Source organism: Globicephala melas, chromosome 2 (assembly GCF_963455315.2).
Source record: "Globicephala melas chromosome 2, mGloMel1.2, whole genome shotgun sequence".
Classification (NCBI taxonomy): Eukaryota; Metazoa; Chordata; class Mammalia; order Artiodactyla; family Delphinidae; genus Globicephala; species Globicephala melas.
In genome coordinates, this window is record NC_083315.2 from 102,415,381 (window position 1) to 102,431,257 (window position 15,877).

Genomic DNA, 15,877 nt, shown 5'->3' on the forward strand with positions numbered 1-15,877 from the left:
GAGGGAGGAACACTCCAAAACTCATTCTACGAGGCCACTATCACTCTGATACCAAAACCAGACAAGGATGTCACAAAGAAAGAAAACTACAGGCCAATATCACTGATGGGCATAGATGCAAAAATCCTCAACAAACTACTAGCAAACAGAATCCAACAGCACATAAAAAGGATCATACACCATGATTAAGTGGGGTTTATTCCAGGAATGCAAGGATTCTTCAATATAAGCAAATCAATCAATGTGATACACCATATTAACAAATTGAAGGAGAAAAACCATATGATCATCTGAATAGACGCAGAGAAAGCTTTCAACAAAATTCAACACCCATTTATGATAAAATCCCTGCAGAAAGTAGGCATAAAGGGAACATTCCTCAACATAATAAAGGCCATATATGACAAACCCACAGCCAACATCATCCTCAATGGTGAAAAACTGAAAGCATTTCCACTAAAATCAGGAACAAGACAAGGTTGTCCACTCTCACCACTCTTATTCAACATAGTTTTGGAAGTTTTAGCCACAGCAATCAGAGAAGAAAAGGAAATAAAAGGAATCCAAGTCGGAAAAGAAGAAGTAAAGCTGTCACTGTTTGCGGATTACATGATACTATATATAGAGAATCCTAAAGATGCTACCAGAAAACTACTAGAGCTAATCAATGAATTTGGTAAAGTTACAGGATACAAAATTAATGCACAGAAATCTCTGGCATTCCTATACACTAATGATGAAAGTCTGAAAGTGAAATCAATAAAACACTCCCATTTACCATTGCAACAAAAAGAATAAAATATCTAGGAATAAACCTACCTAAGGAGACAAAAGACCTGTATGCAGAAAATTATAAGACACTGATGAAAGAAATTAAAGATGATACAAATAGATAGAGAGATATACCATGTTCTTGGATTGGAAGAATCAACATTATGAAAATGACTCTACTACCCAAAGCAATCTACACATTCAATGCAATCCCTATCAAACTACCAGTGGCATTTTTCACAGAACTAGAACAAAATATTTCACAATTTGTATGGAAACACAAAAGACCCCGAATAGCCAAAGCAATTTTGAGAACGAAAAACGGAGCTGGAGGAATCAGGCTCCCTGACTTCAGACTATACTACAAAGCTACAGTAATCAAGACAGTATGGTACTGGCACAAAAACAAAAAGATAGATCAATGGAACAGGATAGAAAGCCCAGAGATAAACCCACGCACATATGGTCACCTTATCTTTGATAAAGGAGGCAGGAATGTACAGTGGAGAAAGGACAGCCTCTTCAATAAGTGGTGCTGGGAAAACTGGACAGCTACATGTAAAAGTTTCAGATTAGATCACTCCCTAACACCATACACAAAAATAAGCTCAAAATGGATTAAGACCTAACTGTAAGGCCAGAAACTATCAAATTCTCAGAGGAAAAATTGGCAGAATACTCTATGACATAAATCACAGCAAGTTCCTTTTTGACCCACCTCCTAGAGAAGTGGAAATAAAAACAAAAATACACAAATGGGACCTAATAAAACTTCAAAGCTTTTGTACAGCAAAGGAAACCATAAACAAGACCAAAAGACAACCCTCAGAATGAGACAATATATTTGCAAATGAAGCAACTGACAAAGGATTAATCTCCAAAATTTATAAGCAGCTCATGCACCTCAATAAGAAAATGACAAACAACCCAATCCAAAAATGGGCAGAAGACCTAAATAGACATTTCTCTAAAGAAAATATACAGACTGCCAACAAACACATGAAAGAATGCTCAACATCATTAATCATTAGAGAAATGCAAATCAAAACTACAATGAGATATCATCTCACACCGGTCAGAATGGCCATCATCAAAAAATCTAGAAACAATAAATGCTGGAGAGGGTGTTGAGAAAAGGGAACCCTCTTGCACTGGTGGTGGGAATGTAAATTGATACAGGCACTGTGGAGAACAGTATGGACGTTCCTTAAAAAACTGCAAATACAACTACCATATGACCCAGCAATCCCACTACCGGACATATACCCTGAGAAAACCATAATTCATAAAGAGTCATGTACCAAAATGTTCATTGCAGCTCTATTTACAATAGCCCGGAGATGGAAACAACCTTAGTGTCCACCATCGGATGAATGGATAAAGAAGCGGTGGCACATATATACAATGGAATATTACTTAGCCATAAAAAGAAACGAAATTGAGCTATTTGTAATGAGGTGGATAGACCTAGAGTCTTTCATACAGAGTGAAATAAGTCAGAAAGAGAAAGACAAGTACCGTATGCTAACACATATATATGGAATTTAAGGAAAAAAATGTCATGAAGAACCTAGGGGTAAGACAGGAATAAAGACACAGAGCTACTAGAGAATGGACTTGAGGATATGAGGAGGGGGAAGGGTGAGCTGTGACAAAGCGAGAGAGAGGCATGGACATATATACACTAACAAACGTAAGGTAGATAGTTAGTGGGAAGCAGCGGCATAGCATAGGGAGATCAGCTCGGTGCTTTGTGACCGCCTGGAGGGGTGGGATAGGGAGGGTGGGAGGGAGGGAGACGCAAGAGGGAAGAGATATGGGAACGTATGTATATGTATAACTGATTCACTTTGTTATAAAGCAGAAAGTAACACACCATTGTAAAGCAATTATACTCCAATAAAGATGTAAAAACAAAAACAAAAAACCCAGCGGAGTGTCATAGAACCAAACAAATTAAACAATACTAGTTTTGCTATACGTATCTTCCTGTTCCCCACTCTGCTCTGTGATGTTCTGATCTCTCCAGGGTCTAGAATGGAGAGCTCTGCTTTCCCTCTGCCATGCTCTTCCCTCCTGTTCTCCTAAGATCTATCAAGTTCGTGACCCTGAGTTGTAGTTACACTTGGTCCCTGTAGCCAGGCATAAAATTAATTGAAGCAATGGTTTCTTATGTTCCCAATTCTCTGTCAAAGAGGTCTCCAGACATATCCACAGCTATTCTATTCCCCCGCTTTTTTCAGCACTCTAGTCCTTTTAAGTTCCCCCCTGCTGAGATTCTTGTGTACTATAAAGAGAAACACAATCCATTACACCTATGCTTGGGTTCAACTTTTATAACCTCTGGTAGCAGTTTAGCTTTAAAGGCCAAACAAGGAAAAATGAAACGATTCAAATTGCAGGCAGAGAAGGCTTTTCTGATTACTACTTTAAACCTCATATGCACTATGCCCACCAATATAAAAAATGTCCTCCCCTCAATTTTTGTCTTTGTAGGGGGCATGGAGTGGGTCCTGTGAGATGTTTGTGTTTGTGACCACCAGGTGGCAGTGGTTCCATTCCTCTCATTCCTCCAGTGCCTTAACTGTCAAAAGCATGACAGCTACTAGAGGATTTGCTCTTGATTGGCTGAGCCACCAACAGAAAGGCTATCTCGTGCATTAGAGAAGGAGAACTAAGACACAGGAGCAGCTCCTCAGGGGAGAAGATTTGGAATCATTAAAATTGTATCAAGAGTGTGATATCAGGATGGAGAACATGCTGGAATGTGCATTCATAGTCTTGTGGCTTCAGCTTGGCTGTAAGTTGGAGGTTAAGAGATGAGAACCATAAGGGCACATTTATCCAAAGCTGGAGAGAAGAGAGAGAGGGATTTAGTCTCAGCTCATCCCAGGCTTTTTGTTGGAATTTTTCAAAACTGCTGAACTGAAAGCTTTGTTTCATTTCTGATTTTGTTTTCCTGAACAGGGTTGAGGGGAGAAGACAAGGTGGAGCAGAGTCCTCAGACCCTGAAAATCCAGGAGGGAGACAGTCTCATCCTCAACTGCAGCTACACGGTCAGCAATTTTTACGGGCTACTGTGGTATAGACAGGATCCTGGGAAGGGACCCGAACTTCTCTTCGCTCTTTACTCAGTTGGGGACGAAAAGCAGAACGAAAGACTAAAAGCCACCTTGTTAAAGAAGGGAAGCTCTCTGCACATCGCAGCCCCTAAACCTGAAGACTCAGCCGCTTACCTCTGTGCTGTGAAGACACAGTGCTCCCCAGGCACCTGCAGCCTGTACACAAACCCTGCAGCTGGGGCTCTGGAATCAGGGCATCTTTGGTGTTTTCCTTCCTCGATGAAGTAGTTGCTTAGCACCCAGAACCTCTTTTCAAGTAGTCCTATGGAGAATGAAACCTTGTGACATAGCCAGACAGCAGAGATTACTGTTCATTCTGTCCAGGATCCTGAGTGATACTGGTATTCAACTTTGTCTTTCATTAAAATGTTTAGGTCAGATTTTGGTATCAAGATGATAATAGTTCATTAGGTAAGTTGCAACTTATGGCTCCTTTTCTATCTATAGAAGAATTTGTGCAGGGTTTTTAATAATTTTTTTTTAATTTTCATAAAGTTCACTAGTGAGCCATCTAAGCATAGAGTTTTACTTATGGGAGAAACTTAATAATCCTTTAATTATGGATTCAGTTACTTTAACGGGTAAGGGGTTCTTTATATATTTGTTTTTTCTTGTGAAAGTTGGTCAATTTTGTTATTTCCGCACATAGTTTATTATTTGCTACCTTTACTTTCTTTTATTTATCTTGCTACTTTTTCTAGTTCTTTGAGTTGCAAGTTTGACTATTGATTCTCAACATTTCTTCTTTGCTAACAAATAGAATTTAAATCCATAAATTTGCCTCTAATTACAAATATTCCTTGACTTCCAGAGGGGTTACGTCCCAATAAACCCATAAGTTGAAAATATCTTAAGTCAAAAATGCATTTAATACACCTAAACTGCAGACATCATAGCTTAGCCTAGCTTACCTTGAACGTGCTCAGAACACTTTTATTAGCCTACAGTTGGGCAAGATTATCTAACACAAAGCCTATTTTATAATATGGTGCTGACTCTCTCATGTAATTTATTGAATACTGTACTGAAAACAAAAAGCAGAGTGGTTGTCTGGGTTCAGACTGGTTTTGTTTTTTTTAACATCTTTATTGGAGTATAATTGCTTTACAATGGCGTGTTAGGTTCTGCTTTATAACAAAGTGAATCAGCTATACATATATCCCCATATCTCATACCTCTTGTGTCTCCCTCCCACCCTCCCTATCCCACCCCTCTAGGTGGTCACAAAGCACCAAGCTGATCTCCCTGTGCTATGCAGCTGCTTCCCACTAGCTATCTATTTTACGTTTGGTGCTAGTGTGATGGTCCTTTACCCTTGTGATCCAGTGACTGGCTGGGAGCTGTCCAGCATCAAAAGAGAGCATCACACTAGCCCAGGAAAAGATCAAAATTCAAAATTTGAAGTGTGGTTTCTACTTAATGTATATCACTTTCATACCATCATAAAGTCAGAAAACCGTAAGTCAGGGACCTTCTGTACTGCTTTTGCTGTATCCCACATGTTTCGATATGTCATATATTCATTATTATTCAACTAAAATGTTTGGTAATTTCCATCTGAAGTGGGGATTTTATGTCCCATGATGATATTTCCAGGGACGTAAGAATGGCCAAATCCTGCCCTGCTCACCACTGGGAAGATTCCTGAGGATGCTTATATGTATTGCTTAATACAAATGGAAAGTGAAGAAGGACTTTCAGCCGAACCAGGACCTGATTACCTCTAAAGAAGGAAAGGTGGGTTGAGGTTCAGGCCTAAGTGGAGTTTCCTACTTCCTTCTGAATCCAGAAAAGCAAGCTCAGAATTCCTATAAGGATGAGTAGGAGAGATAGGCCACTCATCAAACTAGCCAAGAGTTGACTTGATTTTCAAGTATCTGAGCTGAAAGAGAAAGAGAAAGAGGTAGCCAATCACAGCGTACTAAATTAGCTCTCCTTATATTTGCTTATTATCACAGGTAGGCAAAGACTTAAAATGCAAGCGATATAAGCAGAGTGAGTAGAGTCTTGAGTCCTACATTTTAATTTAGACTAAGGACTAATTTCCTACTCATAAATGGACTGCGAACAACAGAATCAACCCTCCTCACCCCTCCCGTGTGGGGAGGGGAAGAGGCAAGGTCTACAAAGAAGGAAAGCAGATGTGGAAATTTCCTGATTTAGGGAAAGAGAGGTATTCTTTTATCCACACCATCTGGTTTTGTTTAATTTTAATCTTTTGGGTTTACAGCTTTAAAGTCTGCCCAATGTGTTCAGGGAAAGAGATCAGAGAATTATCATGGGATCCTTGTTTCCACCTGCCCTTATTTTGTCATTCGCGTCATTACTACAATCATCTTTATTATAATTTATGGAACACTTACTATATGCCAAGTCCATTGCTAAGCACTTTACAACTCATTTTATAATCTAAACACCGCAAGGTAATATTAACCCATCCTCAGTTGAGGAAACTGAGGCTTAAGAATGTTTAAAGATGAAGGGATTTCTGAGATAAAGTAAATGCTGCAGGCAATATAAGATGAGATTAAAAACTCCAGAGTTAACCAATTGGACAGTATTTGTCAAATTTTACTGTACATTTAAGAATCACAAGAAGAAAAAATATGTCTTATTCTGATCAACAGATTCTGATTCAGTAGGTCTGGCATGAGGTTGGGGGTTTACTTTTTTAGTGAGTTTCTTGATGAGTTTGGTTCAAGTGACTGGGAGATTTTGCTTTGAAAAACACTATAAATGGAAGACTGCTGAATTTCAGGAGGATGGACGATATGAAAATGTATGTGTTGTGTATTCACTTAGATGTTAGGTGGTTAGAGAACCTCAGAACCCACCTGGGGACACCTAATGCACGTAACACCTTATTCTGATTAAACCATATCCTATTTTGATTAGTAAAAAAAAATCTCTTTTTTAATGATAAACAAGGTAATGACTTGTTTTCAACAACAGCAAAAAGAAATTTATCCATGGTTTAATGAATGGTGAGATTTGGTATAAAACCGATGAAAGTGCAAGTTATTGTCACGTTAATGAGCTAGGCCAGCTGTTAGTGGAATGCCTTTTGTAACTGCAGGTGCTCAAACGTGAAATGGAGAAAGTCTCAATTCTATGCCAAGGGCTATTGTTATGATGATGGATGCTGTTGGATCAAAGATTTTTGTAAGTGTTCGTTGTTTATTTGTTTTCATTCTTTATTTTTAATTAAAAAACAAAACCTCTCTATATGTTAAAGGCCATGAGTCAGTTATTTCTTAATATTTCCTTCTCTGTTCTAAAGTTTAAATATATTATACCTCATAATTTTAATTAATCTTTTTACTCTTTCTGGATTCTTTACAATATTTAAAATTCATATTGAAGAAAGCAATTTACAACACTGATAAAATTTTGTTTATTGCAAAATATAGCACAATAATTATCTAACCTCTGCCTTCATAGTTGCCTAATAATTTCCAGGAGAGACCACACTGATGACTTATAATTGTTTTATGACCGTGTTTAATCTTTGGCCATATCCTCACAGCCAGGCTTTCCTTTTCCTGTATCTGTGGTGATTTGGTTGGTGCAGGGCTTATTATTGAATTTTGTTCCTCAAGCTCATCTAATTGGTAAATATTAATTGATATTACTAATATTATTGGCATATATTTAACTATAATATATATAAATTACACAAATAAAATATTGGACTATATATGTATATTTTTTTATTTTGTCTTAAGAATTAGAAACCTTTATTTAGAATCATTTATAGAATCAAAGAGATTTTCTTTCCATTTAGATGAATAAGATGTACTCTGGAGCATTTTTCATTGTCACAAATTTGGCAGCTGGGACCCAGAACTAGGGACCAAGAGGCATTAAGCGTTCACCATTTTCCATTAAGAACAACTCACATACAGGCACTCTAGGATTTATGAAGAAGCAACTGTATAGACCCTGCAACCCCTGATCTTCACTTCTTTAGCTGATGTGAGGGATGGAGCAGTCAGCAGAACAGTATCATCAGAGTGTTCCACTTTCCCCATGAGCCACTTCAGACATCGCTATCCTAAAATACTTGCTTTTAAAGACAGAGATCATCAGAGTAAAAAGGAAAACTGCATGGCATTCTGTCTTTGGATATCTGTTTCTGGAGCAGATTTTGATCTATTTTTGCATCTACTTAAGCAGAAGATGAGGAAATCAGAGAAGGATGGTACAGTGAAGGGGGGCAGCATTGGGGCTGCCTGGGTGTCTCCATGAGGCACGGTGAGGAGAAGTGAGTGCTGTGTCCCACAGGTGCCACTTCTGAAGGCAGCAGGCCTGAGTCATCAGCCAGTTCTCCACCAGGAAAAGGGGAGACAAGAGGCCATGGGGAGTGCTTCCTGAATGGGATCTGACAGGGAGGGGAAGATCCTGCCTTGAGGAGTCTCCTGAGGGTCCCCGGCTGCTCTCTCACAGGGATGCTCGCACATCGAGGCCATCAGTGGTTGGGCAGGAAAGCAGTGACACCCAAAGGTGCACACCAGTTAAATGAGAAAGTGTCTGCCATTTTAAAAAAATTCTTCTTAATTTTTGTTTCTTCCCTAAGCTCAAGGGAATTAGAACCAAAGACAAAAGGCAGAGGAAGAGAACAGAGCAAGCCATGCTGACCTTACTGCAGCCAGGAGTCAAGCCTCAGGTTCAAAGAGCAGAAGAGAGAAATGAAGATGGAAGTTTTAACCAGGGCTGCACTGAGATTTATTTAATACATGAAAGTGGCCCAGAGGTCTTGTGGTTTTCTTTCCAAGATGTCTCTAGGGGACAAGGTTCAATGTTCCTCCAAGGACCCATCGATACTTATGCCTCCTTGCTTTACTCGGATACTCTCTCCTCTCCCCCTTGCTCCACTTAGAAAATGCTTATTTTGCCTCAGGTAGGCTAACTTGTATTATTTCAGTGTATCATCTCCTAAATCTGTAACTGATGCTTGTCCTTTGATTTGCCTATAGGACTAAAACTTTTGAAATAAAATGGTAAGCAAGGCAGCTTTATTTTTTTCCCAGCAGTACATCCTTTCCTTGAAGTGATGAGCTGAGAATCACCCATCTGCCTGAATGAAGGAAACATCATGTGGTTTGAAAAATGAAAAAAAGCACAAACTCTGTAAATACTGCAACAATTGTCTTGTTACACACAGTGATCATTCTAAAAACTTAAATGACCAAAACTGTCCCATCTGTAACATGAGACGCACATCTAAGCTGTTCTCTTCCATTATCCGTACAGTAACTTTACAAAAGCTGGTAGGTGGACTTGCCTGGGATCTGGTGACGGCATTCATGTGTTTAGTCGCAAGAGGGGCCTGCTGTATCTCTGTCAGTAACGTCCCTGATCAGATGGGGAAAGAGTAGTTAGCTCACATGCAATACTGAAGTCATGTGGAAACTATGACAAATGATATATTTTATTCTCTTTGTTATAAGCAGAATAGTCTGGGCACAGCTTCCAAACATTCAATGATTCCTGGCCTTGTCCCAATCCATTATGAAAGGTTTTCTTGCTACTTACAATGGGATGACACACAAAGAGGAAGACAGGAAGTGGCTATGCAGCTTTCCAGCTTAATTGATCCATTTCTGTCAATTTTTTGTAGGAACAAAGAAAAGTGTAATTTTTTTTCCAATGGGAAGAGAATTATTTTTTCTCAATCTCTTTTACTTCTCTTAAACTTGAGAAGATAACAAGAAAACGTTTTCAAGTCTACTCCCCCTTCTTTCTTACAGTTTCTTTCCTTATTTCCCTCCTTTCTCTCCTCCTGGCCAGTCCACTCTGTGTTGGGGCCGCTAGGCACACGCAGAGAATGGGGAAAGACCAGTTAGGAACAGGGTTTGTGGAGCTTAAGGATGAGTGCCAGGTCTATTGTTTCCTTTATACCAAGACATGCCATCTATAAATGCCCTCCTAGTAACACATGATCCCTAGAAACATTTTAGGAGACCAGAGAATCGGGCAACTTGGCTTCTAGGTTAGGATCTGACCTTAACCTTCTCAGTCACTTTGAGCACATCACCCTCTGTATCTGAGTCTCATTTACTCTTTCTTGTCATTTTTTTAAAAGTATTTCTTTTCTTTAAAATTTTTATGAATTTATTTATTTTATTTTTGGCTGTGTTGGGTGTTCGTTGCAGCGCACAGGCTTTCTCTAGTTGCGGAGAGCGGGAGCTACTCTTCGTTGCAGTGCGTGGGCTTCTCATTGCGGTGGCTTCTCTTGTGGAGCATGGGCTGTAGGCGCCTGGGCTTCTGTAGTTGCGGCACATGGGCTCAGTAGTTGTGGCTCACGGGCTCTAGAGCGCAGGCTCAGTAGTTGTGGTACATGGGCTTAGTTGCTCTGTGGCATGTGGGATCTTCCCAGACCAGGGCTCGAACCCGTGTCCCCTACATTGGCAGGCAGATTCTTAACCACTGCACCACCAGGGAAGCCCCATCTTTCTTGTCATTTAGAGAGACTTTCCCCCTCCTCTCAAGGCTGTATAAGACTTGGTGTTCTTCCTGAATAGGCCACAAAAATGCCAATAAAAATTCCATTAGAAAAATCTTTTAACTTGCTTATGAACTAAACCTTGTTCAACCGAAAATAAACAGCATAGAGACTTCCTACTCCAGTTCTTAATGTGTACTTTTTCATAAACAAAAAGAGAAAGTGAAAAGAAAATCACATCATGTGGCTTAGCAGTGGGAGACGTGCCCACAAGATGTCAGTATATGTTAGAATTAATACACAAATTCAGTAAAGTTGCAGGATAGAAAACCAATACACAAAAATCAGTTGTGTTTCCACATACTACTAACAAACTATCAGAAGGTGATGTTAAGAAAACAATTCCATTTACAATTGCATCGAACAGAAAATATTTAGGAATAAATTTAAACAAGGAAGTGAAAGACCTGTACATTGAAATCTATATGACATTGATTAAGGAAATTGAGAAGACAAAAATAAATGGGAAGATACTTTGTTCTCATGGACATAAAAAATTCAATTGTTGAAATATCCATAGTACCCAAAGCAATCTACAGATTGAATGAAATCCTTGTCAAAATTCTATGGCACTTTTCACAGAAATAGAACAAAAAAATCCTGAAGTTTGTATGGTACCAAAATAGACCACCAATAGCCAAAGCAATCTAGAGAAAGAGGAACAAAACTGAGGGCATCACATTTGCTTATTTCAAACTATATTACAAAGCTATAGTAGTCAAAACACTGGTACTGGCATAAAAACAGACACATTGATCAGTGGAGCAGAATGGAGAGTCCAAATATAAACCCCTGTTGTCTAGGTGCTCCGGCCTGGTGTCAGGCCTGAGCCTCTGAGGTGGGAGAGCTGAGTTCAGGACATTGGACCACTAGAAACCTCCCGGCCACATGTAATATCAATCAGTGAGAGCGCTCCCAGAGATCTCCACCTCAATGTTAAGACCCTGCTCCACCCAATGGCCAGCAAGCTCCAGTGCTGGACACCCTATGCCAAACAACTTGTAAGACAGGAACACAGCCTTACCCATCAGCAGAGAGGCTGCCTAAAATAATATTAAGCTCACAGACACCACAAAACACACCACTGGACGCAGCCCTGACCACCAGAAAGACAAGATCCAACCCCACCCACCAGAACAAAGACACCAGTCCCCTCCACGAGGAAGCCTACACAAGACACTGAACTAACCTTATCCAATGGGGGCAGACACCAAAAGCAAGGGGAATTATGAACCTGCAGCCTGCAAAAAGGAAACCCCAAACACAGTAAGTTAAACAAAATGAGAAGACAGAGAAATATGCAGCAGAGGAAAGAGTAAGGGAAAAACCCACCAGAGCAAAAAATATGAAGAGGAAATAGGCAGTCTACCTGAAAAAGGATTCAGAGTAATGATAGGAAGGATGATCCAAAATCTTGGAAATAGAATGGAGAAAATACAAGAAACGTTTAACAAGGACCTAGAAGAACTAAAGAGCAAACAAACAATGATGAACAACAAAATAAATGAAATTAAAAATTCTCTAGAAGGAATCAATAGAGAATAACTGAGACAGAAGAACGGGTAAGTGACCTGAAAGAGAGAATAGTGGAAATAACTACCACAGAGCGGAATAAAGAAAAAAGAATGAAAAGAATCAACGACAGTCTCAGAGACCTCTGGCACAAAATTAAATGCACCAACATTCGAATTATAGGGGTCCCAGAAGAAGAAGAGAAAAGGAAAGGGACTGAGAAAATACTGGAAGAGATTATAGTTGAAAACTTCCCTAATATGGGAAAGGAAATTGTCAGTCAAGTCCAGGAAGTGCAGAGAGTCCCATATAGGATAAATCCAAGGAGAAACACGCCAATTCACATATTAATCAAACTATCAAAAGTTGAATACAAAGAAAAAATATTAAACGTAGCAAGGGAAAAACAACAAATAATATACAAGGGAATGCCCATAAGGTTAACAGCTGATCTTTCAGCAGAAACTCTGCACGCCAGAAGGGAATGCCAGGACATATTTTAAGTGATGAAAGGGAAAAACTTACAACCAAGATTACTCTACCCAGCAAGGATCTCATTCAGATCTGATGGACAAATTAAAACCTTTAAGACAAGCAAAAGCTAAGAGGATTCAGCATCACCAAACCAACTTTACAACAAATGCTAAAAGAACTTCTCTAGGCAGGAAACACAAGAGAAGGAAAAGACCTACAATAACAAACCCAAAACAATTAAGGAAATGGTAATAGGAACTACATATTGATAATTACCTTCAATGTAAATGGATTAAATGCTCCAACCAAAAGACATAGACTGGCTGAATGGATACAAAAGCAAGACCTGTATATATGCTGTCTACAAGAGACCCACTTCAGACCTAGGGACACATACACACTGAAAGTGAGGGGATGGAAAAAGATATTCCATGCAAATGGAAATCAAAAGAAAGCTGGAGTAGCAATTCTCATATCAGACAAAATAGAGTTTAAAATAAAGACGACTACAAGAGACAAAGAGAGACACTACATAATGATCAAGGGATCAATCCAACAAGATATAATAATTGTAAATATTTATACACCCAACATAGGAGCACCTCAATACATAAGGCAAATGCTAATAGCTATAAAAGGGGATATTGACAGTAACACAATAATAGTAGTGGACTTTAACACCTCACTTTAAGCAGTGGACAGATCATCCAAAATGGAAATAAATAAGGAAATAGAAGCTTTAAATGACACATTAAACAACATGGATTTAATTGACATTTATAGGACATTCCATCCAAAACAACAGAATACTTTCTTCTCAAGTGCTCATGGAATATTCTCCAGGAGAGATCACATCTTGGGTCACAAATCCAGCCTTGGTAAATTTAAGAAAATTTAAATTATATCAAGTATCTTTTCTGACCACAACACTATGAAACTAGATATCAATTACAGGAAAAAAACTGTAACAAATGCAAACACATGGAGGCTAAACAATACACTACTAAATAACCAGGAGATCACTGAGAAATCAAGAGGAAACCAAAAAGTACCTAGAAACAAATGACAATGAAAACATGACGACCCCAAACCTATGGGATGCCCCAAAAGCAGTTCTAAGAGGGAAGTTTATAGCAATACAATCCTACCTTAAGAAACAAGAAAAAGCTCAAATAAACAACCTAAACTTACACCTAAGGCTGTTAGAGAAAGAAGAACAAAAGAACTCTAAATTTAGCAGAAAGAAGGAAGTCATAAAGATCAGATCAGGAATAAATGAAAAAGAAATGAAGGAAACAATATCCAAGATCAATAAAACTAAAAGCTCTTTCTTTGAGAAGATAAACAAATTGATAAACCACTAGTCAGACTCATCAAGAAAAAAGGGAAGGAGACTCAAATCAACAGAATTAGAAATGAAAAAGGAGAAGTAACAATTGACACTGCAGAAATACAAAGGATCATGAGGGATTACTACAAGCAACTACATGCCAATAAAAGGGACAACCTGGAAGAAATGGACAAATTCTTAGAAAAGCACAACTCTCTGAGACTGAACCAGGAAGAAATAGAAAATATAAATAGCCCAATCACAAGCACTGAAATTGAAACTGTGATTAAAAATCTTCCCACAAACAGAAGCCCAGGACCAGTTGGCTTCACAGGCGAATTCTATCAAACATTTAGAGAAGAGCTAACACCATCCTTCTCAAACTCTTGCAAAATATAGCAGAGGGAGGAACACTCCCAAACTCTTTCTACGAGGCCACCATCACCCTGATACCAAAACCAAAGGTGTCACAAAGAAAGAAAACTATAGACCAATATCACTGATGAACATAGATGCACAAATCCTCACCAAAATACTAGCAAACAGAATCCAACAACACATTAAAAGGATCATAAACCATGATCAAGTGAGGTTTATCCCAGGAATGCAAGGATTTTTCAGTATATGCAAATCAATCAATGTGATACACCATAGTAACAAACTGAAGGATAAAAACAATATGATCATCTCAATAGGTGCAGAAAAAGCTTTCAACAAAATTCAACACCTATTTATGATAAAAGCTCTCCAGAAACTAGGCACAGAGGGAACTTACCTCCACGTAACAAAGGCCATATATGACAAACCCACAGCCAACATCATCCTCAATGGTGAAAAACTGAAACCACTTCCTCTAAAATCAGGAACAAGACAAAGGTTGTCCACTCTCGCCACTATTATTCAAAATAGTTTTGGAAGTTTTAGCCACAGCAATCAGAAAAGAAAAAGAAATAAAAGGAATCCAAATCGGAAAAGAAGAAGTAAAGCTGTCACTGTTTGCAGATGACATGCTACTATACATAGAGAGTCCTAAGGATGATACCAGAAAACTACTAGAGCTTATAAATGAATCTGGTAAAGTAACAGGATACAAAATTAATGCACAGAAATCTCTTGCATTCTTATACACTAATGATGAAAAATCTGAAAGAGAAATTATGGAAACACTCCCATTTACTATTGAAACAAAAAGAATAAAATACCTAGGAATAAACCTACCTAAAGAGACAAAAGACCTGTATGCAGAAAACTATAAGACACTGATGGAAGAAATTAAACAGCTTTCTTCAGATGGAGAAACAGATAGAGAGATATACCATGTTCTTCAATTGGAAGAATCAACATTGTGAAAATGACAATACTACCAAAGCAATCTACAGATTCAATGCAATCCCTACCAAAGTAACAATGGCATTTTTTTTTTCACAGAACTAGAACAAAAAATTTTAAACTTTGCATGGAAACACAAAAGACCCTGAATGGGCAAAGCAATCTTGAGAAAGGAAAATGGATCTGGAGGAATCAGGCTCCCTGACTTCAGACTATGCTACAAAGCTACAGTAATCAAGAGAGTATGGTACTGGCACAAAAACAGAAGTCTAGATCAGTGAAACAGGATAGAAAGCCCAGAGATAAACCCACGCACATATGATCACCTTATCTTTGATAAAGGAGGCAAGAATATACAATGGAGAAAAGACAGCCTCTTCAATAAGTGGTGCTGGGAAAACTGGACAGCTACATGTAAAAGAATGAATTAGAACACTTTCTAACACCATACACAAAAATAAACTCACAATGGATTAAAGACCTAAATGTAAGACCAGACACTATCAAACTCTTAGAGGAAAACATAGGCAGAACACTCCTTGACATAAACCACAGCAAGATCTTTTTTGACCCACCTTCTTGAGAAATGGAAATAAAAACAAAAATAAACAAATGGGACCTAATGAAACTTAAAAGCTTTTTCACAGCAAAGGAAATCATAAACAAGATAAAAAGATAACCCTCAGAATGGGAGAAAATATGTTGTTGCAAACGAAGCAACTGACAAACAATTAATTAATTTCCAAAATATACGAGCAGCTCATGCAGCTCAATATCAAGGAAACAAACAACCCAATCCAAAACTGGGCAGAAGATCTAAATAGACATTTCTCC

The 15,877-nt window shown here is 38.5% G+C and overlaps 1 long non-coding RNA gene across 3 annotated transcripts in view; it reads right to left on the bottom strand.

Annotated features, from left to right (window-relative positions):
- Positions 1 to 10,084: 10,084 nt before the first annotated feature.
- LOC138842557 (uncharacterized) overlaps positions 10,085 to 15,877 on the bottom strand; it is a 178,253-nt gene continuing 172,460 nt past the window's right edge. For all 3 annotated transcript variants that reach the window (XR_011377252.1, XR_011377251.1, XR_011377250.1), the window contains exon 4: positions 10,085 to 10,409. This is a non-coding gene — a long non-coding RNA (uncharacterized lncRNA). The remainder of the gene's footprint in view (positions 10,410 to 15,877) is intronic.